The sequence below is a fragment of the Anser brachyrhynchus genome (assembly GCF_964034855.1).
Source record: "Anser brachyrhynchus genome assembly, chromosome: 11".
Classification (NCBI taxonomy): Eukaryota; Metazoa; Chordata; class Aves; order Anseriformes; family Anatidae; genus Anser; species Anser brachyrhynchus.
In genome coordinates, this window is record NC_137706.1 from 9,010,541 (window position 1) to 9,032,434 (window position 21,894).

The following is a 21,894-nucleotide window of genomic DNA, read 5'->3' on the forward strand; positions in this document are numbered from 1 at the left end:
ATCATTAAAGGAGTCTTTTTACAGTTATCATGTAATGTTATCATTTTTAAGAAATACATTTAAGCCCATAGCCCCACCTCCTCTTCTGCAGGTACTTGGCTATATCTATAGAGTTCACCAGCACACCAGACTGCTTCGGTGCCAGTACTTTATGTTCCTTCCTTGTTCTTACATGCCAAGTCAAAGAAAAGAAACAAAAGCTGGTGTTGTTTCTAGGAAGAAATGGGTTCTGTATCAATGAGCAGGCAGTTCCTTTTCATGCACGCCATCGGCCTGCGTGCTATGTACAGAGGTAGCCTGTGGAAACACTTGTAGTCTATCTTCTCAATGGAAAGCATCCCTACAGAAGTGCCTGTGGGCACTGGATATGAGAGAGGCGGCTCCTGGCTCTTTCAGGAAATCTCTTGCTGACAGTAAATCACTGCGTGGCTGGAGAGATGGGCAGGCTATCGAACAGAGGTGTGCTCAGCTGCTTACGGCCTCTCATTGTCATTGAGAAGGTGGTCATTTCCCCTTTACTGAATCTTTCCCCTTGTTTTGCTCTTCCTTCCTGATGATAAATGCACCTTTTATTATTCTAACCAATTCAACATTAATTTTAGAAATTTTATCACTCATTGAGATTTCACTCAGTGAGTCAAGCGGAAAAAATGTGTTCTCGAGCTGAGAGAGAACCCTCCCATCTGAATTCCCTGAGCCAAGAGCACCTCCCAGGCAGCGTCCTCCGGCTGCTCCCAGAGACAGAAAGCGCCTGGCCACGTGGCACCCGCAGTGCCTCCGACGGGGAAAGGAGACCAGCCCAAAGCCCGACCCCAGCTCTGCCCCAGCCTCCTCCCGCACGGCCCATCCAGCACGTCCTCGTGCTGTGCACATCTCCCGGTGCTCAGCCCACGAGGTCTTCCCCTGCCAACAGAGAAACCTCTCGTGCAGCATTGCTGCTCCCGTTCCAGTGCCACTGAACGTCACTTTCATCAGCGAAATAATAGTAATTTGAATACAGGAACAATCATGGGAGACTACTGCCTCGGCTGGACCCTTTAGCCCTGACAGATTTACAGTTACTGCTATTTTGGCAAAGGCTGGTTGCAGAAAGAAAAGGTTGCTCTGCTCAGCAGCGCTGTACAAGGCAGCAAGCAAAACACGACCTTTCAGTCCTCTTAAAAATTCTCCTCTGAAAAGACGATGTTTGTAAGCTACCTGCATCTCTGTCCTACTGACTAGGACGTGCCAAGGTGGTACATTTTCCTTAGTAAGGATGAGTAGGAGCTTGTGATTAGTACTGCTTTTTAATTTGCCCTGCCAATATTTCTGGGCCGTTAAGCATCTTCTAGAAATTCAAAAGCACACTCAAGAGCCCCAGTTCCACAGCTTATGCAAAATGCAGATGTGAGAACCCAAACCATCTCTTCCTCTTGTTCATTAGGCACGTCAATAAATTGCAGGCCTATGAGCAATGCATGCGCATGCATTCAAAGAGGAAGGACCACAGAGGTAGGGAGAGGATCAAAGAAAAAACATTAAAAAGAGCCAGTAAGTTTGAAAACCTGAAAGAATACTTTTTTCTTATCGTTCTTTGGGCTTTGTTTGTTGCCATAAAAAATTAGTATTCATAAAAAGCTGACACACACACAATAGTAAGAAAATACCCCGTGCCTTTAAGTACAGGCAAAGTATTTGAACATTCACATCTCTACAATTTTCATATAACAAATAAAAGCATAAAGAAGCTAGCGTATTCCTGCTCCAACTTTTAAAAGGTATGGCATTTTTTTGTATTCCTGACTAGTACACTGACAAGGTGAAGACAATAGTACAGTTTTCATATAGAATTTAAATGTATTTTAGATGTTTCATGCCCAACGACAAACAAATGAAGGGCAGAGAATGGGTTTAAGCAAGAACAGCAAAGAGAAAATGAGGGAGAAAGGTGACTTTTGAGGAAACATTCATCATTAACAGAAATAAGCAACCCTCACAGCATACTATACACATGTAGCTTTTAGTATGCTTTGTAAGTTACATAAATTACTTGCCAGATACATGAAAATAGCTACAGAGATGTTTCTCCAACTTGTTCTGAACTGCACTTTTGTGAGGCATTTGGTAGAGTCAGTAACGCAGCAAAAGCGAAATCTACTGTTGCTTTTCAGCGATGAAGAGAGGCTGAAATTTGTCTAATTCACCAAGCAAGCCAGTAATCCAACTTCTTGATGATAAACTAAACTCACAACTACAAAAACTAGCATTAGACCCTGTTAAGATTGCTCTGTCTCAATCCTGCTAGTAATAAAGCAATACGCTCTAAAACCCATGTACGTTATCTTATGCAGCTGCATTAGAGAAATAAGTGTCTGTCAGGAGGATCAATTACTGCCCAGGTTTGGGGCACTTTGTTCACAGCAAGGCTTCGCGCAGCCACCCGCAGCGGATCCCGCCGGGACCCTGCCTTCGAGGGCACTGGCGCATGCAATACGCTCACGCAGGGCGGGCCTCGTGTGCTGCTAGCCCCGACGGCACATGCGCGTGCCACTTCCTTATGTGGGGCCGTACTCGCACACCCATGTGGCCAACGGCACACGTGCGTGCCGCTTCCTCATATGGAACGGGCCTCACGCAGCAAGCTTCAAAACGGCGCATACGCATTGCAGCTCCTCCAAAGTGAAGAGAAGAACTGGAGAACTATCACACGTACTATACATAATGCACGTCACAAAGAGCTGAAAATAATCTGCCTCTTACACGCTCAGAAATTACGGCATTTTAGAGTGGCATTACCTCACTGTTGATCAGGTAGTGAGAGAAGCTTTCAGAGGGCAATATTTATTTCACTTCAGAATTAGCTCCTCGGGTGAAGAAATACTGTAGACACACTACACCTTGTTTTAAAGGAAAGGAACGAATCGGTGCAGGGAACCTGCCTTCCTTTCTGCACATATTTATGCTGTTAACACACATACGCTGATGTACTGGAATATAGACTCAAAACTAGAGTTTAAAAGTAAAAACTTTTTTTGCTTTTAAATACGCTGTTTAAAATAGAACTGATTCATGGAGAGAAGGGAAGTACTTAATGGCTTGCTCATACTAAAGGACTCTAAAAACAAGTATCTGTTACTCATGCATTTGAAGGATTTGCTCCTCCTGAGCTACTGATTTGAAAAGCTTTTGACACTGCAAGATGAAGACTCATCCCAAAGGGCTGCTGTGTGTAGGCTGAACAAACGTCTGTGTGCTCTCAGAACACTTTCTTCCTTTCATTGAAGAAAAGGAAAGATTAGCAAGGGCAGTGTGTGCGCACATATATGCGCATGTGTTAATCACTTTGGCTCTGAAAGTGAGGTCAAACTAAAGTTGTCTGTCTGCCCAGAGAAAGAGCAAGCCATCCTTCTTGCAGTCTGATCATTTGGGTACATGTTAAGACCAAACTCCAAATATGCATCCACCTATCATTTTGTGACCGCCTCTGGCTGACCCTTTCAATGACCCAAAACCATCTTACACACATAGGAACCATCCTAAAAAGCTGGAAAAAAATAATTATAATCAAAAATACTATCTAAATCTCAAAACACGCAAATTGCACAAGTGACACCATTGTGGGTATATTCATTGAAAATGTGTTTTCTTTTACCACACAAAATAGTTTGCCATGGGCTATGAAGATAAAAACCCAAGACCAGATATTAAACATGACATACCTGAATTCAAATCGCTAAAACCAAAACCTGTCCTCCCACCAGGAAACCTCAATGCTTCGTGTCTTGAAGAACTACTTATCAGATGCTGACACCACAAGGGACTACCCAGGCCCTAAGCCCCCAGGATTAAAGCTACAACTTCATGCAATTTTTATTCATTAATTTTTCACTTAATACTACAGACCTAATATTTAATAAGGGTACAAAGGCAGCTGAAAGTGGAAAGAAGGCAATGCTAGTTATCCATCCTTATGAATGAATTATGTGGTACAAACTCTTACAACTTACAGAAATACATGGTTTATTAAAGCTTGGAAGAGAGTTTCAAACTCAGCCAAAAGGAGCTTATTACGTTCACAGCCAGCTGTACAATTGTGTGTGGAAGGCGGGAACAAGAGCAGCACCTGCCAGCACAGCAACAGAAGTCTACTGCATCTTTTTTACTGTTTTTTCCTACAAGAACAAGCAAAATCTCTTATGTCAACGGTTAGTGAAAATCTAAGCTTTCAGTGCTATTTCCCACTGACAATATCTGAATGCAGCCTTACAGGGGATGACTCTTGTCAGAGTGATGGAAGCCTCAGGTAGCAATATGGACGTGGGGATACAGGGAGATGGAGAAACCAGCAGTACTATAGCAGCAGGGAAAACAACAGTGAAATAACTCGCCCAACCCTAAACCCTAAAATGGCCATTTATGCAACTTTCTTTCACAAACCAACCCCCAAACTTGCACTGGAACTACGATTTGAATTTCACTCCACTCCCCACCCACCACCATACTCCTCTGCTGTTTGAAGAGTTTTATTAGAACCATCTGTGCAATCCTCCCCTTCCCCCTTCCTTATGTCTGTTAATCCAGCAGCTGTACTTCATCATCCCTTTAAAAACCTTTGTTTCAAAGTTCTAAGGACAGAAGAAAAATTATCTCCAAAATCAACAAAGCAAGCACATCATATACTGTACTTTACAGATTAAAGAGGAAGAATGGAAGTTAGAGAATACATATATTTTAATGGGAAAATAAGTGAAGGTTTTAGGGATCAATTTATTTTTTTTAATGCACCAATACAATTGCAATAATTTCGACAAAGCCAGGACTTACTGAAGTACTGCAAGCTGTTGCTGCAGAATTATTTCAAGATCACCACTGTCACGTATGGACAGAAGCAAAAGAAATGCAGACGAGTATTTCCTTACAGCATCTCTTGTTAGCAAATGTTACTAAGAGAAGGGGATGCTACTGTTTATTAACTATAGTAGTAGAGAGACTGCCTTTATACAAGATAAAATTATTCTAAGTTTTTAAATACAAAAGTCATGGACTTCAGACTTTCTTCCTCTTTTATTAAGAGAATGTCTGAAAGTAATTGTCACTGCAATAATCTGTACTCGTCCAGCCCTGAGTCCCCAACAGCATACATTAGTATACACATGAAATTGTCTCTCTGGACATTTAAAAAGTGGGTTTATGTAGAAAAACTGTTTGTATACGTACCAGATATCCCAAGCAAGACCCACCCACCAGTAAGAAAAAAGTACAACATGCTTGGTAATGCCACCTTTGGCTTTATTAGCTTGTGTGCTGCTGCTTGTCAAGTGTCAGTCATTCTACATAGCTCTCCCAAACCATATTTGTTGGTTTATACGAACACATACACATAGCACCATCATTCACGTCAAGATGGGACAGAGCTTCTACCTGTAGAATATGGCAGGGCACATCACTGACAAAAAGTGAAAACGCCAGTGGCTCTAATTTGTTCTGATATGTTCTCCTCCAAGCTGTTTCCGTGGAAGCATTTCACTACTTGCATCAGATCATCTCAGATTTTTTTTAAACAAAGAAAATGCACTTTAAATATGAACACAAAATACTCTGAGTTTTAAGTATCCGAGGAACACTCATCCTGCTTTCTGATGTATAACGCTACGATAATTTCCGTTCTTTTCCCCTTGAAAATAAATACTTTCCTCTATGTGCTGGCTATTTAAAAGGTAACAAAGCAAACACAGACAATATTAAACTACATACATGCAAACATTATTTGATGGTAAATTTGAAGGAACTGACAAATATTTTTTTCACTGAACTTCATAAAATTTCCCCAGTTACATCAATACTGGAAATAAGTTTCCCTACATACGCAAAAAACTGAATGGCATTTATTTCTACAAGACACATTTAAGACAAGTGCCTTGTGGTCATGCCTCAAGACCTTTCTGATTCTGCTTTATTGAGCTTAAGAGCCCATGCCTTGCTTGGCCCAGTTCTTAATTCCTTGTTTAAATAAACAACATCATTTAAAGCTTCTCAAGGACTCAGAATTTGACTAGACTTCTACAGACTAAACACAAGGGAATTTTCCCTTGTCTTCCCAATCTTCCCTTTCCATCACAATAGAATCTTTTTATTTTGAAATAAGTGTATGGTTGTAACCAAGTTGTAACAAACAACTACAAGTTCACTTATCTGCTCCCTTGAACTTTACCATAAGGTAGTAGACAGCTTTAAAAATGTTTTCCTTGCACAGGCTTTACAAAAAGATGCAAATGTAATCCTTTCCGAGTTGATACAGCAGCCTTCAAAATACGGTTATAACCTGTAACTTTATAATTTTATAAGCAAAACTTACAAAATAAAGTAGACCTGGAAAGATTTACATTAAAAAAAAATCCATGTATTTTTTTCCAATAACAGCATAAAACCAGAAGAACTGCTCTTGAAAAGTATTCTGAAGTCTCTCAGGAGGATTAATGAAATATCCACACACTGTGTGCATGTGTGGATCAGCTAGGAGGAGATTTTTATTAAAATATTTAACATTACTTCTCTTAGTACCTACTTCGCTGGCTTATTAAAAATTTTGGTTAAAGTAAGAACACTGAAGAAAAACAAAGTTTAGGAGAACAAACTGACAACTTCTCTTCCCATTCCTCATCTTTTGTATTTGAGAAAACATCGCTGGGATGAAAACTCACTTAGAAAACCTCTTTTCACACCACCTTTGATCTTTGCAGAATATGTACATTTATAAAAGCTAGAAACAGCAGCGAAAACAGCAAAAGCAATTTAAAAAACTTCTGCGCATAGCCCCCTTTCAGGGCATCATGAATATATTTAAGCAACAACGCAAAGGAAAGAATGCTTGGGACCATACAAATGAAATTACATCCTGCAGCAAATATAATTTTCTTGCCCTTGAACACAGTGCTGATTCCTGGGCACCAGTTCACCAAAGAAACTCTGGTGATCCTGTGCGTCCCTTGAACCAGAGCATGGGCAACCGAGAACCTCACCAGTGTTTAGGACGTGACGAAATGCGAGGAGAGGAAGCTGGTATACAGTTTGACTGACCACAGTCAAACAGGTGTTATCAGAGCATTCATTAGTTCATTATAATATCCCTACAAAAATTCTGGTAGATGGTGATCTAAGGATCAGTAACAATTCATACGGAGGGGAAAAAACTAAAAGCAAAAAAAAAAAAGCCAACAGAAACCTTTCTTTGATACTGGACTGCAAGTAGCACATGATTTTCTGCTACACCGGGAAGTGGAGGGGGGAAAAAAAGGGAACAGTGCACTTCTAGGAATCGCCTTGATGGCTCTGTCAGAACGGTTTCCAAGTGTTCAAGTCTTATCTGCTCATTAACAAAAATCTGAGAGAGATTTGAAAGTGGGGATATCAAGCAGAAGTGCGTAAGCCATCCAGAAGAAGCCGCATTGCCACGTTCATCCAGAAGAAATGAAACCTTCAACAAAAAGAACAGGAAAGCTGCAGAGCTGCTGCACTGAAGTCTTTAAGGATCATCACAAAGGACCCTCCAACATCCTGTTTTCCTTTTCGTTAAAACAGAAAACAGCATATAAGAATTTCAAGAAATGAAGGCAGATTACTGACAATTTCCTGATGGAAGGTGGCTGAGACTCCTCTGCACAGAGGTGATATGATGCACCATCGAGCCATTTCCCCGGGCTCCCAAAGGCACCATTTCCCAGGTCACTTGCTCCGAAGGACCCTCCTTGGTGTGGGCTGCCACAGGAGCCCAGAAGACTGAGTCAGCTTTAACACAGACATGGCTGGGGCCTGGAAGGGCCACATGCCCGGCAGCGGGCTGGTGGCGGCTCGAGGAGCGCTGGCAGCAGCGGGGACGCTGCTGGAAAATTCCAGCGCAGTCTGCACCGAGCTCTGCCCACAGCCACGGCCAGACAAAGGAAACGCGCTCCAGCAGGAAGCGACAAAAACAGCTTAGCCCCATTTTCAAATCGGAGTCAGCAATGCAATCTTCACTTAAATGTTAAGCCACATACACGGGCCATTAGTCAAAATTCCTTTTCTTTTTAATAGCTTTACCAGCTTTGACATTTTGTAACATTATTATTTTAACTCTGATCTGTTCCAGAATTCACAGTGATCTTTAGAAAAATTGTTTTGAAAATGCCATGCTAAAGCATCTTCTGTATTTTACCGTAATTTGTCAAAGTTTTACTTAAAAGCAGGTAGTAAGATGAATGAAAGTGACCGAAAAAATTGAGTACTTACAAGAAAATAAATAATCCTTAAACTCTGACAACCTCCAATCCACACCTTTTGACTTCTCAGAGAAGTATCACCTGACCTTACAGTGAGAAAGGCAATAACATCATATGCAAATCTCAAGCAACAAAGTCATTGGTCAGAAGAGGCAGAACGCACATTGTTCTGAAATACTGCATTAAAACACATTCTAGGTATTTAGTTTCTCAGTAGCTTTGGTAATTTTTCCATTGATGCTTAACATTCGTGGTGGTCGTTTTCACCCTGGACAACTTCTTTAGCTAATTGAGCTGTGCTGCTTTGCCCCCATGGCCTGCACGGGCCTGTCCAGGTGCTCCTGCCCAGCAGCAATTCTTACTTTTGATCCAGCATTCCTCCCTCCTTGCTTTTACCATTTCCTCCTTTCAGTGTATTCCCAAATGAACTCTTTCTTAGGCAGGGGTTTGCAGCTATGCATGGTATCAAGTGGCTCCCTTCTCATACAAGTTGCCATATCAACACACGTGTGCAACTCTTAGATTAAGCTTGATACTGAGCTTGGATATCTTTGTTTTCAGAGAAAATGCACTGTACCATGTAGGAGCATGACGTGATGCTGCAGCTGAACTGTATTGTTAGTCTAATGACAAGCTAGAACACAAGCACTGCTTGCTGTGCATTGTCTGCTGGCCTTGGCAGTTTCCGTAGTGCACAGTACGACTTGTTTCCAGCTTGCAGCTGGTTTGTACAGCTCCAGCAGTGTGGTTGCCAAAAACACTTAAAGCCCAACCTGTGTCTAGTGAGAGAGCGTTTTAAGAGATTATCTTCCTTTTTGTGCTTTTTTTTTTTTTTGAAAGATGGAGATGCTGCAGATCATAATCCCAAATTTTCCTTTTGTATTCAATTTGTATGCTGTGGGGTATTTATTAAACTGTTGCTTTCAATCACTGCAGTACCGTGTTGTGCAAGGTGAAGTAATGAGAAGACAGGGCATGTCTCAAGCAAGACAATTTCAGATAACTGTGGGTAAAAAAACATGGAATACTTCCTGAGATTTTATTGTCATTTAAATGCTCCTCCAGAAAATGGTTTTATTAAATGTTAATTCAGAATAAAAACTCTAAAACACAAATTCAGGGAGAGAGTAGATGATTGTCATGGAAAAGTGATCCATCTGTGCATGATAAATTATTAACTTAGAGTATTAACAGAATGCAATAGACCTCATCTAAAAAGGAATGATGCAATTTAGCTGATGAGATTTAAAATAACAGAGGCAACAACTGCAAATTAAGCAAAGCTGCCAACGATCAGAAGGATCATAAATACCACAAGGAAAGCCCTAGAGAGGACAAAATAGTTTAAAACATGACAGCAGCCCTAGCAGATCAGACCAGAAGTCCAGCTTGTCCATTACGCTGCTCCTGGCAGCGGCCCAGCGTGTAAGGACACATCCAGCAACACTTTCTCCAAACCCTCAACTCCAGCAATAAGCAAACTGGAAACTTCCTGAATATTCCTGAATACAGATGGTGTCTTTGAACTTGATAGTCATGCATGGAATTTTCCTTCATAAATTTATCCAATTACCTTTTGAACTCATTTAAAATTTAGTATCCACAACATCCCATGGAAGGACATTCCACAGCCTAACAGCTTTGTCTGAAGTACCTTATTGTGTGTGCTTTGAGCTGCCAATTTTTGTTGCAGAAAAAAAGACAAACCAACCAACCAAACAAACAAAAAACAGATAAAAACTCAACTCTTTTCTGTCACCTCTATTTACTTTTTTCTAAGCCATTATGATTTTTGATTTCTATTACACGCCCCCCTCAACCTATCCTGCAGTTAGAAGTGTCCCAATTTCTGTAATCATTCTCCAAGAGAGTGCCCGCTCCCAAACCTTCACCTATCTGCTCCACATTCCTCTTTGGCATTCTTTTCAAGTTAGATTACATGGATATTCAGATGCTTGTGCAAAGAGGGTGAAAGAATTTTAGAGCAGGGAGAAGAGAGTGATGTTTAAAGGTGGAGAAAATTTTCAGAAGGGAAAAACATACAGAAAATAGATGAAGGTTCACTTACTACATTTTTGCAAGCAACAGAACTATCTGAGGAAGTACTCTTTAAAAAAAAAAGATTTATAGTAAGAAAGAACTCCTTAAGATCTGTAGTAGAAATCCATTTATTTTTCTCTGCCGTCATAATGTTTTACAGAGCCCAGATAATTTATTGGGTGCTGTTCCTCCCTCCAATAAGCATTTCACTGCATTTTGTAACCTTCTACACTACCTATAAATAGAGAACCACGCTAGAGGCAGTACACTAATGAGACACTTCGTACTATGATTGCATTTATATTTGGGAAGGAAAGAAAAGAAATAATGTCAATAAATCGAATGACAAACAAATGGACAGTGGGTGGTGACAAAGGAGGATGAAGAATGATTGCCAGTGGTCTTTGAGTTAAAAGTTGCAAGTATAATATTTGGAACTTTTTTTATTTTCCAGTCTTGAGAAGCAACTGGGATCTTTATCATCCACTTCCAAAAGCACAAACCATTCGCTAAGCATCTGAGAACACGCTTTCCTCTCATGCTGGCCAGCCTTCCAGAGGCTCCCCGCAAATGCGGGCTGCGCTCACGTCGCTGATGCCCGCACAGGAACACGAGGCAGAGAGCGGGTCTCAGCTCAGCACCACCTGACAGTATGCCAGTGGAACAGGAGAAAACTGCTTGTTGCAGGTGCACTTTACTAATACTGCGTTTAAATGAACTGCAGCTGAGGTCAGAGAAGGTCAAGGCAAGTACAATCCCCTTAGGGTAAATGTCTTATCAGGAAAACACTTCAAAATATACCCACGGCAGGCTCTGCGCGCACACACTCAGAATTTTCCTCTTTTGTAAGTTTCTACGCAAGGTCAAGTTTGAGTGCAAGAGCCTTGGTATTTCCATAGACTGATATTGCTCATCTGCTGCTACAAACTGTCTTCTATTACGTTTTTAGAGAAACTACTCGCTTCTGACCTCCAGCACCTCAAACACCAAAGAGTCTACGAAAAAAGCCACAGGATACACACATACACACACGCTGTATTCCATGATTCTCCCTGATAGCAGCTGTAGGCTATAGGAGGCCACACACAACTTTTAGGGTATATTTCTTCTGATCAAAAATGCGATAATCAATTCTTTAAGTTGAACAAAAAGAGGTTGGCTTGCATTATTTAGTAACTACCTACCTGCAGCTGTCATTCATTAGAATATTGAAATTCCTGTAGCCTGCCAAGCATCTACATTACCAGCTCTTACACTCGTTTTCTTGTGCTGTTGTCCATATGCAGTTATTCAACCTTAACTTCTCCAAGCCAGCCCAACCATTTCTTTTTCCTTTTAAGTTGCAGCAAATGTATTTCAGATTTTCCCAAGAGTAAGAGAGAGGAAATAAAAGAAAAGATTTCCCACAGCTACCATATCACAGCTGAGGTTTCCTGCTTAGGAATTCAATTTATAATTGAATTTTGGTGGCTGCACAATTTTTGATGTTTTGATAAAAAATGTGCCCTTCCAAATGTCAAAATTACAAAGTTTTGAAAGTCTCCATTTCCACATTCTCATTAGACTATATGAGGTGATGATAAAATTTAGTATTTACCAAACATATTTCAGGACTCTTGGAACTAGACAAGAAGTACTTGCCCTATGACAAAGCAGAGCAGAACCAGAGGAAACACGTGTTTTTTCACATGACTGTACCTAAAAACATGCACATAAATGAGAGAAAACACACCGATATTTACAGACTATGTAATGCACTTCTGATATATATATATGTTTTCAACATGTGACTTCACAAATGTAATACTGCTATAAACAGCTACAGTACATTAGCAGTCAGTGGAAATAAAATGAGCGTATTATGCTGGTGCTCTGCAAAGTTTGCAGTGGGGAATTCTCCCCATCTCTCTGCTGCCCGCTCTGCATAAATGCATCAAAATCTGAGCTGCTGCTCTGCCATGATCTTCTCACTGTTATCTTCTGGCTATTATTCTCTCAAATCCCATCTGCAGGTCATTTTTAAATGAATTGAACTGGTTAAAATCCTCTCTTTTTTTCTTTTAACCTAGGGTAAATTCAGATAGTCCAGGTCTAACTGATGGGAATTTATTGTTACCATTTAAAATATCAATGTATTTGTTTGGCTCCAGCTTAACAGCTCTGACTGGTTTCATGCAGACTCATTTCACTTCAGCTTTTTCAGATAAATGCATTAGTTTGCTGGGTGCTGAGAAGCGTGGCTGAAAGAGTAATTTCCATTATCTTCTTTTAGGCTCAGACCCATTTCCACATAGAATTTGGAGCACTATACAGAATTTACAGAGAGGAAAGAAAGCACATACCATTGTGAAAATAACTACTACAGATTTGTTTATCTTTACTTGTTTACTAAGATAATGGTAAATCCTCTCTCTCTTTGTAACTTAACAAATTTGGATGTGATTTTCATTATGTAAAGGAAGCAAACTGATTATTCCTCTGCCTTTGAGGAAGACAGTATGCAGAGTTAAAAATCTGTGTATGCACAAACTGAAGTTCTTTTTTCTCTGTATGTACAAGAAAACACTGAATAAAAGCATCATACTTGTCAGCATTTTCCTCCACACCAGAGGGCTGAAAGGGAACTTGACCTGGATAGGATAGTTTCCTACATTTTTTTTTTCGAAAATGATGACAGACCACTTAGTTTTGTGCAGACAGCCACATATACTCAAACCGAGCGTTCAAAAAAAGCTGTTTAATGCATTTTTGCTGACTACAGTTTGAGGATCTCTCTTGTTGGAAACCAACAGACTAAAAAACAATGGAAAATTTGTTGGCCGTAACAGAGCTTGCAAGTAATAAAGTTTAATATGGCTTGGATCTCTGTTTACAGAAGAAAGGCAGAAGACAAAACTCATGAAAGCTAATGCTACCATGATAGGCTCCCCCAGAAAAATACAGCTCTCAGGTGCACAGTGACAAAGCTACCTAACCAAAGGTGCTGTACTTGTCTTCATTGCCAATTGTGAATTTGTACTTATGATCACGTTTGAGAAGCTTGAACTAATGGCTTATGCTTCACTGTAAAAATCAATTCCAAAAAGCATCAAGAACATGCATTAGGGTCCTTCCCTCTTTTAGCCAAAAGTCCTTGAGCTATTGTTTTCTACACTACTAATGCATGGAGACCACTCCTGCAGCACATAATAGTCAAAGATGTAAATACAATGGAAAGACATAATGAATATTTGTGGGGTTTGTTTGTTTGTTCAAATTGGGCTTTTAAACCTGAATCAATTTGCAGACCTGGTTTACCACATGTCCTGGCTACCACCTGCTGCCCAGCAGTTTGGGCACGGGCCATTTCAGCCACCAGTGCCCTGGAAGACCCAAATGCCAAACAGCCCTGCCACATGGGTGGAGTGGGCACGGTCCCCAGCTGCTCTGGAGCTGTCGTGGTTTCCTCTCACAGCAGTAGACAGCTCCCATGAGGAGATTCCTTTCTCTCTCATGCTAACAAAACTTACTGAACAGTGGATTGCATTATCTGGCATGCAGAATGCTGGCAAAAGAAATTCTGTAAAAAACACTGCTGCTACTTCTGTCCTGTTACTGAGCAAAAATTCAGATTGAGCATCCTTGTTTTGGGTTTCACTGATTATCTGGAACTTGAAGAGTCCTCTGACATAAAAATATATATCTTACCCTGCCTTCTTGCTTCAGAAAAGAAGACTGCAACCTTAATGGGGTTCTTCCTTAGCATAGTATATGAATACCTTCCTCCTAATTCTTACCATTAGTTATGATATCAAAATCACCTAATGACAGTAACTTTAGGACCACTAATGGAGTCTTAGCTTTGATCCAGTGTTATGGGTGGCATAATACAGAAGTCAGCCTTTGCAACAAAAGATGTATGGTTAGATAGCTTACACACACACAGTGTTAATAGTATAAGCAGCACACCTTACCTGTGTTGCCTGTATTGAGCATCAAGTTGCACAGCGCAGTTACAGATGAAAGACTGGGAATTCACTTGTTTCCCTGCCTTTGCCATCAGCCTCATAGTTCTGCTTCCTCTTCTGTGCTCAGCAGCTCACTCATGCAACAGACAGCTCTCCACTTTTGCCAGGTTCATTTTCTGCCTAGTTAGTGAGTTAAATGAGCTGACAAAGCTCCTAGGTGCTAGCACCAACATGGGTGGGGAGGAAGGGAAAGGGCAGAGTGCTCAGGAACTTCCTTAGCAGCAGCAAGCTGCTAGGTTGGCTTATGTCCTTGCAGATAACTTCACTTTGAAAATACTTCTGAAGTTGCCACATCTTATCTTAACCCTATCACTATTATCTGCAAACCATACAGTTGTTAACTGTGAGGTTGCAACTTTGTCACTGGCATTAGAGAAAACTGAAACATAACTGGAAAAAAATGAAAAAGTGAATATTTGAAGTATAAGGAATCCGACTCCTCTTCCTCACTTGCCCTAACAGACCCAAAGCTGAGGCATGGAGCAATACACTCAAGAACATGACCACTAAAAACCTGGTGGTAGGGTTCAGCTGGCTGGCCACAGTACACAGGGACTGCACAATGTTCAGCTGCTGACTGACGCACCGATACTTCAAGTGTTGACTCCTACAGGGCTCCTGAAAAAGGCTGCAACCTTCTACTCTACTGGCTTTCAGGAATTGCATCGGAAAACCTCATTTCAGTGATGTAAACTTCAGCTATCTAGAAGTTTGCCTAAGCCTCATCAGCATCGCCGGTACGGGTACGCTTTGTTTACTCAAGAATACTTTATTGCTTTAATTTAACTAAGTAAGGAACTGACCTGGCCTAAATCAACATAAGGATTTCAGATAAACTCAAGAATATGCACTAAGAAGTGTCAATCATTTTTAATTAAACCTGCACATGCAGTTCTTTGTGCACTTCTATTATGCACTTCTGTTTACCTAACTCTTATTTTTAGGCAAAACATTAGTTTCTAGGCTGTGCCTCCGTTATTATTTGTTCAGCAAAAGAACAAACTTATGCAACTCCTACCTTTTCTCCCCCACAGGAGCTCATTGCTCCCGCGCCAGCCTAGCCACCAAGACGACAGTGCTTCAGGCTGGCTGTTGGTCATTTTTGGCAGGGTTTTCCTTCTCCAGGTGAATCACTTCCCTGACTTGGTTCATCACATGGCTGCACAAACACGTGCTGGCACAACGCAGGTGGCAGTGCAGAAGTGGAAATGAAGGACCGGCAAGGAAGGGAAGTAGGGCCTTACCCAGCTGCAGTGCCACCATATATGCAATCCTAGCTGGAATTTGCTTTGTTCTCACACAAGATAAACTAAAGAAACATTAAAAGACGGGAAAGTGATGAAAAATCAGTAATAAGGGAGGGGTATGACAATCAAGACTAGGAAGCAGACTCAGACTGAAGGTATTAAACCAACTAAATACTGAGTTGATCACTTTTAAGCACCCCACAACTCACACAAGTCCTAAATTCCAGAGAAAGGTTGAACGCATTTCACCTCACAAATGCAAACATACTCTCTGATATCAAATTCTCCAGAACAGTGCCATTTATAGTCACCCAAACTAATGACTTACCACTCAGTGTGGCTTTTCTATAGTTAAATAATAATAGTTAAATTCCAAGTTTGGCCACATTAATCTCCCAAATGAATGAAGAGAAAACTCCCTTTTGTGAATAATGCCATTGCTGAACCTCTGAAGAAATATCAACAAAGTGAAATATAAGAGTTTAAGAAAATGCCTTAATTTAGAACTACAAGTGTTTTTGGAAGAGGGAGATGGGTGGAATTCAGTATTTCATTTCTGCTTTGGTGTTTCTGAGTATGTTCTCAAGGATGCCAAAGTGCCTGCTTGATTAGTTACAGAAGAGCTAAGCAGCATCCTGGCAGCTGCTGCAGCAAGCAACAAACTTGTCACTTGATGCCATTACACATCAGCGGGTGTCAAGTTCTGTGAATGGAAGGGTTTTCCAAGTTTCCAACCACTGCCACAGTCCGCCGGGCAGGATGATGGCAATAGCTAGATGCCTGCAAGCCAAGCTGTAAGAAAACCCTTCTTAATCCTCGAAAGCAAGTTCTGAATGTCATGTTGGCTTGGAAGGCTAAAATTTTCATTTCTGTTCCTCCTTCTGAGATGGTCTACATGGCTAGGTGCCACAGAGATTTGCATGCTGATAGGTAACAGATCTGTCTGGTTTTGGAGGCTTACCTAATGGTCTAGCAAGAAATCTAGGCACAAGTCCTTTACAGTCTCATCTGAAGCTCACCAAAGTTAAAACTACTCCAATGAGACATGTTGACATCGTCAAAATCTTATAGAAGTTTTGCATAAAAGTTACAACATCTGAAATTCCCAATGATAAATGCGGCTGACAAGGAAAACCAGAGAACAACTATGAAACTGCCCCACAGCTGTTAGGTACCTACTGCAACTTTGCAGCCATTAAGCAGCATTTGTTTTCCTAGGATTTCATCATTAAATGTCAAAGTGGTCAAAATGAAGAACAGCTAAAATAAAGACTGATGTCCATTTTACAGTAAGCATTATTGTGCTGTGATAACTGAGAGAATTCCTGTTTCAAACTGGAATAAGAAGGTTGGAATATACTCTCACATTCAGTCAAAAGAAGTTAGTTATAACTGATTCCACTAAACTTTTTTTTTTTTGATTACACAGTCACAGTTAAACCTTCTGCAATTTTGGTGGACTCTGAACAGACCATTTATACATAATTTTTGTCCCTATCAGTTCCTTCTAGCCAGTGCAGGCAGACTGCAAGTCTTGTGTCCCAGCCAATGTTCTATTCTAATTATTCCACTGTTTCACTTGGCATTTAATAAAAATGCCTTTATATATTGTCATCTCTTTCTTCTATCCATCATTACACTGTTGACTTCCAAAGTAATATGTGCATTTTTGTGTCTTGTGATGTGCTTAGCATGCCACAGATGTTATGAGTAGTGAATAGCAACATTTAAAAATAATAAACATTTAATACAAACATTAGTTGAGCACAACTTCTAAACTGCGTTGTTAGACATACTGGTTATGAACTACAGAATTTCATATTAACACTAAGCTTTGATGACTAAACAGGTTCTTTTATCCCAGCAAACAGAAACTACAATGAACATAGGAGCTGATTACACACTAGGAACTACAGTTATTCTTTTACCTAATCCACAGGATTTCAGCAGTTATAAGCGTACAGTGGCTGAAGCTCCCATTTATGACTCACACTACAGTTTTTCCTCTCTCCTATTGTTCTGCAAATTCTCTACTTAATTTAAAGTACATTTCAACTCAAAACTTCCAGCCTCAGTGGAAACTTGACAATAACATACTCCAAATGAGTGATGTTTCACGGGTGTGTCTTCACAACATATTCAGTCAATCTAAATCTAGGCTGGTATGGTCCTGCCCTCGTCGCTGCTTCTGAGTTTGTGCCCCCATCTGTGTGTGCAGCCAGTGTACCAGCCCCCCAGAAGGCAGCTCAGGGAGCTGAGCGGGATGGAGACCAAGCAAGGGCTGATGCAAGAAGACAGAAGGAGAGAGCATGTAGCAGTGGGGTAGGAGCAATACAGGACACGGCACACAACAGAACTCTAGCAATCCAGATTTAGATGGGTTTAAATGGAGATACATTGTCAGGAGTCGCTAATCATCCTGCATGAGCCACACCTAAAAGGGAATTGGCATTCTGAGGCATGGATTTTAAGGCACTGATTTATTATCATAAAGCATATTTTAAATCTGCATATAAGCAAAGAAGTTGGCCTACATATACTGGTGATATGAGTACATCATGAAGACCTATTTCAACAAAATTTCATTAAGTGCCAATTTAAACTTCTGGGCTTATGAGTTCAGTCAGAATAATGCCTGCTTTCTCTGCCTTATGGCTAGCAATTATGCTTTTGAAATGCATTTGGATAATACCTGGGATGCTACAGCAGCCATACTGAAACCTGGAACTCTCTTTTGCTTCGTTGCTTTGCTTTGCTTAACAGCCAGTTTTTTTATGGTAAATCAGTGATAGGAACGACAATTTATGGATGAAGATATGCTAAATAAAACTGTACTGCTTGTACAGGAGCACACTTTGGCACATACCAGAGTTATAATCAAAATCTCACGTCTGTAAGAACAGCATGAAGGCAGCAAGACAAGATTCAAACTACTTCCCATTGATAACTTTTCATGCAGGGTACTCCAGGGCAGAGCCCATTAAACAAACATCTCCCAAAATAAATGCACAAAATGGCAAAACCTTTAACATCATCACACTCCCATACAAACTGTTTCTATCAGCCTATCATTCTCTTCCAGATGGGGAAATTCCCACTCAGTCAGCAATAAAAAATGCATTCAGTTATCAGTTTACCTACTAATGAGTAGCTTTTAGCATATAGTGCCGATTCAGAGTCAGGTCTGGAACATGAGAGAATACTCCTTAATAATTTAGAAGACTCATTAATCTTATCGCAGAAGATAAGCAAACAGCATTTGCTGTATAGAGGTATCTACTCGTATTTCCAAACCAAATCAAGGTACAGCATTTCAGAAGCCTTTAGGATATATCAGGTGATAAATATTTGCAAAATGTTCTTCTGTGGAATAACTTGTTAGCAGAAAAATTATTCATCTCAGAAAGCCCGTATTATTAGAGACTAAACATCAGGAACCTTAGGAAACTTGCACTCTTGAAAATTATACCACAAGGTTTGAAAATTATTCAGCGGAGCAGATGCTAAAAATCTTTACAATCTGGTATGTTAAATAGACAATACGTAGGTCTATTCTGGCTGTGCACGGTACAAAACATAAGCGTTCTACACAGGTTAAGTATGCCCAGAGACAGAACTCACATTTGGCATCAAATACTCAGCTTGATATCACAATGCAGAGAAGCAGGCAAGAGGAAAAGGTAGCATATAGACTTGTGCTGGGAATAGACACAAAAGTGAAAAAACAGGTTGCCTCGAATTCTGTACTTGGCCACAAGGACGATCCTTGTTCCTACCAGATATTAGTTACAACTGGCAACACAGCAATTGACAGAAGTATTTTTGGAAAAGGAAAGTTATACAACAACTGGGTATAATCCCTTATCACTCCCCCATCCCCAATTATGGCCAGAACCACAGCATTTACCTAAAAACAAACACCACCAAGAAAGGAGAACCCAAACATAATTTGCTTTGTTTTCTTGGTGTCTCCTGCTATGAACTACCTTAACACTCTAGAATCACAGCATCACAAAATGGTTGGGGCTGGAAGGGACCTTTAAAGATGATCTAGTGCAGCCTAGAATTGCTTTTACCTCTGTGCAAACCACCACCAGTAATGAGGACTAGCCTACTGAGAGAATTACCTGCTTAGATCTCTACTCATATCTGATCCCTTACTTGTTTGTAGAACAATGATATTCTTTATCTCATTTAGGAGGACTTCAAAACAGAAGAATCTCCATGCAGAAGCAGCTGGATGGAGCACCCACTAGTACTCTGGGAAGAAGGGAGGTCCCATGTGCTCCTGCTGCCTTCGTCAGGCAGGGCTGTGAACAGCAGCTAGGGAGCTGTAGGTGCTCCACCGCGTTTCTTGCTCCATTTAGGTTAATTATGTGCTCCAAGTTCCCATGGGTCTTAGAAAGCATTTTTTTTTCCACATGCTGTATATAGAATCACAGAATATCCTGAGTTGGAAGGGACCAACAAAGATCATCGAGTACAGCTCCTGGCTTCACAGGACCACCCAAAAAATCAAACCACGTGTCCAAGAGCATTGTCTAAGCCCTTCTTGAACTCCAGCAGGCTCAGTCCTCTGGGTGCAGAACCTTCCCTAACCCCCAGCCTGACCTTCCCCTGTGCCAGCTCCATGCCGTCCCCTCGGGTCCTGTCGCTGTCCCCAGAGAGCAGAGCTCAGCGCCTGCCCCTCCGCTCCCCTCGTGAGGGAGCTGCAGGCCGCCATGAGGCCTCCCCTCGGCCTGCTCTGCTCTGGGCTGAGCAAACCAAGGGACCTCACTCAGCTGCTCCTCACAAATCTTGCCCTCCAGACCCTTTGGCATCCTTGTAGCCCTCCTTTGGATGTTCTCTAATAGTTTATATACAGGACTAAGCCAACTGTACTTTCTCTTCATTATCTACAAAACTAGTAACATCTCCCTTCAACAACTAAATCAATGGGCAGAATTACTTTACTATGTAGGATAAAAATACTTAAGCAGATGTGCTTTAGAGCCTGTGCCTGTTATATTCCTACAGAAAAGGAGGACACAGAACACCATTTTAGTGTAGATCGTTCTGAAACGGCAGTAATTAAAGAACATGCAATTTCCTTAATTACAAGTCCCTTCTTTATAAAATACCCCCTTTAAACAAATCAGTTTATATTACAAGCAGTGAAGCATAGCACAATGCTGCCTTTTCAAAGATAAATGTATCTGACACTTGTTCTTTCCTGAAGTTACCACACTAATATTTACCTTCCACATCAGGCTTATAAACAGCTTGTCATAACACAACCAGTATTTGACTGATCAGGCTATTCGAAAACATTTTGGGGCCACAAGTATGTGTAGGGGAATGTTGCTTAAAGATTATAGAACAGAATAAACGTGAAATAAAACAAGGAAAGGACAATTATGAATTACTTAAAAATAGTTCATACTTTCTATTCCTGTATAAGCTTATCAAAAGAATATTGATGGTGGGGGTTTTGTGCGTGTGTTTGGTTTGCTTGTTTTTGTTTGGTCTTTTTGATTTTATTTTTTAAAAGGGCTTTCCAAAGTCATTATTCAATTTCTAAACCAGCTTTTTAAAACTTCCACCAATCAAAACATTTGTCAGCATAATGGTGGAACAAAACCCGGGGGACCCAGTCAGCTTCCTTTTCTCTTTTACAAGACAGCACACTAACAGAAGCGAGGAAGAGCTTGCATAGACTTAGTGCAGCTTTCCAGAAAAGTGTGGGCTTAAAGCAAGGTAATTCAATTATATATACAACCCAACTGCACCTTTCCTATCTCCACTGGTGCTCTTTTCAAACTCTTAGAAGAAAAGGATTGGAATTGCTACTTGGCTTTTTAAAGCACATACTTGAATACTGTAACGTCTATGGAAACCAGCATAGCCAAGAAACAGCAGCTCTGTAACACACATTGCTACTCCGTAACACAGCAGAAAAATCAAAGGCTGTAGTGCCAAAATACATTGCAGCACGTATGTGTGTAAATGTCTTAATCCTTACACGCAGTGTATCAAAATAAAACAGAAATTTCCCAAGAAATTGAAAATATAATGACAGCATCTTTACATTATACTAACAGGATATGGTACCTTCCTGTTACCAGCTGGTTTTGTTTGCTTGGTTGTGCTTTTAACCAACTTTTGCACTGCATGTTCCATTCAAACAGGACAAGAGAATTAATGAGTATGTAGTGTCTTCTCAAATCTTCCTTTCCAACTAGAGTGCATCCACTTAAACCTAACTAATGGAGTCTTTGTCAGGGAGTGTAGAGATACAACAAGGGGTAATGGTTTTAAACTAAAAAAAAAAAAAAGTAGATTTAGATAAGATACAAGGAAGAAATTCTTTACTATGAGGGTGGTGAG

General features: G+C 40.6%; 1 protein-coding gene and 1 long non-coding RNA gene across 29 annotated transcripts in view; one reads left to right on the forward strand and one right to left on the reverse strand.

Annotated features, from left to right (window-relative positions):
* Positions 1-19,237, forward strand: part of LOC308176132 — a 102,609-nt gene extending 83,372 nt beyond the window's left edge. For all 7 annotated transcript variants that reach the window (XR_013938092.1, XR_013938093.1, XR_013938094.1 and 4 more), the window contains one exon: positions 1-19,237. This exon is cut by the window's left edge. This is a non-coding gene — a long non-coding RNA (uncharacterized lncRNA).
* The window catches only part of PEAK1 (pseudopodium enriched atypical kinase 1), a 118,791-nt gene that overhangs the window by 63,389 nt on the left and 33,508 nt on the right, over positions 1-21,894 (reverse strand). The gene's annotated exons all lie outside the window — the stretch shown is intronic.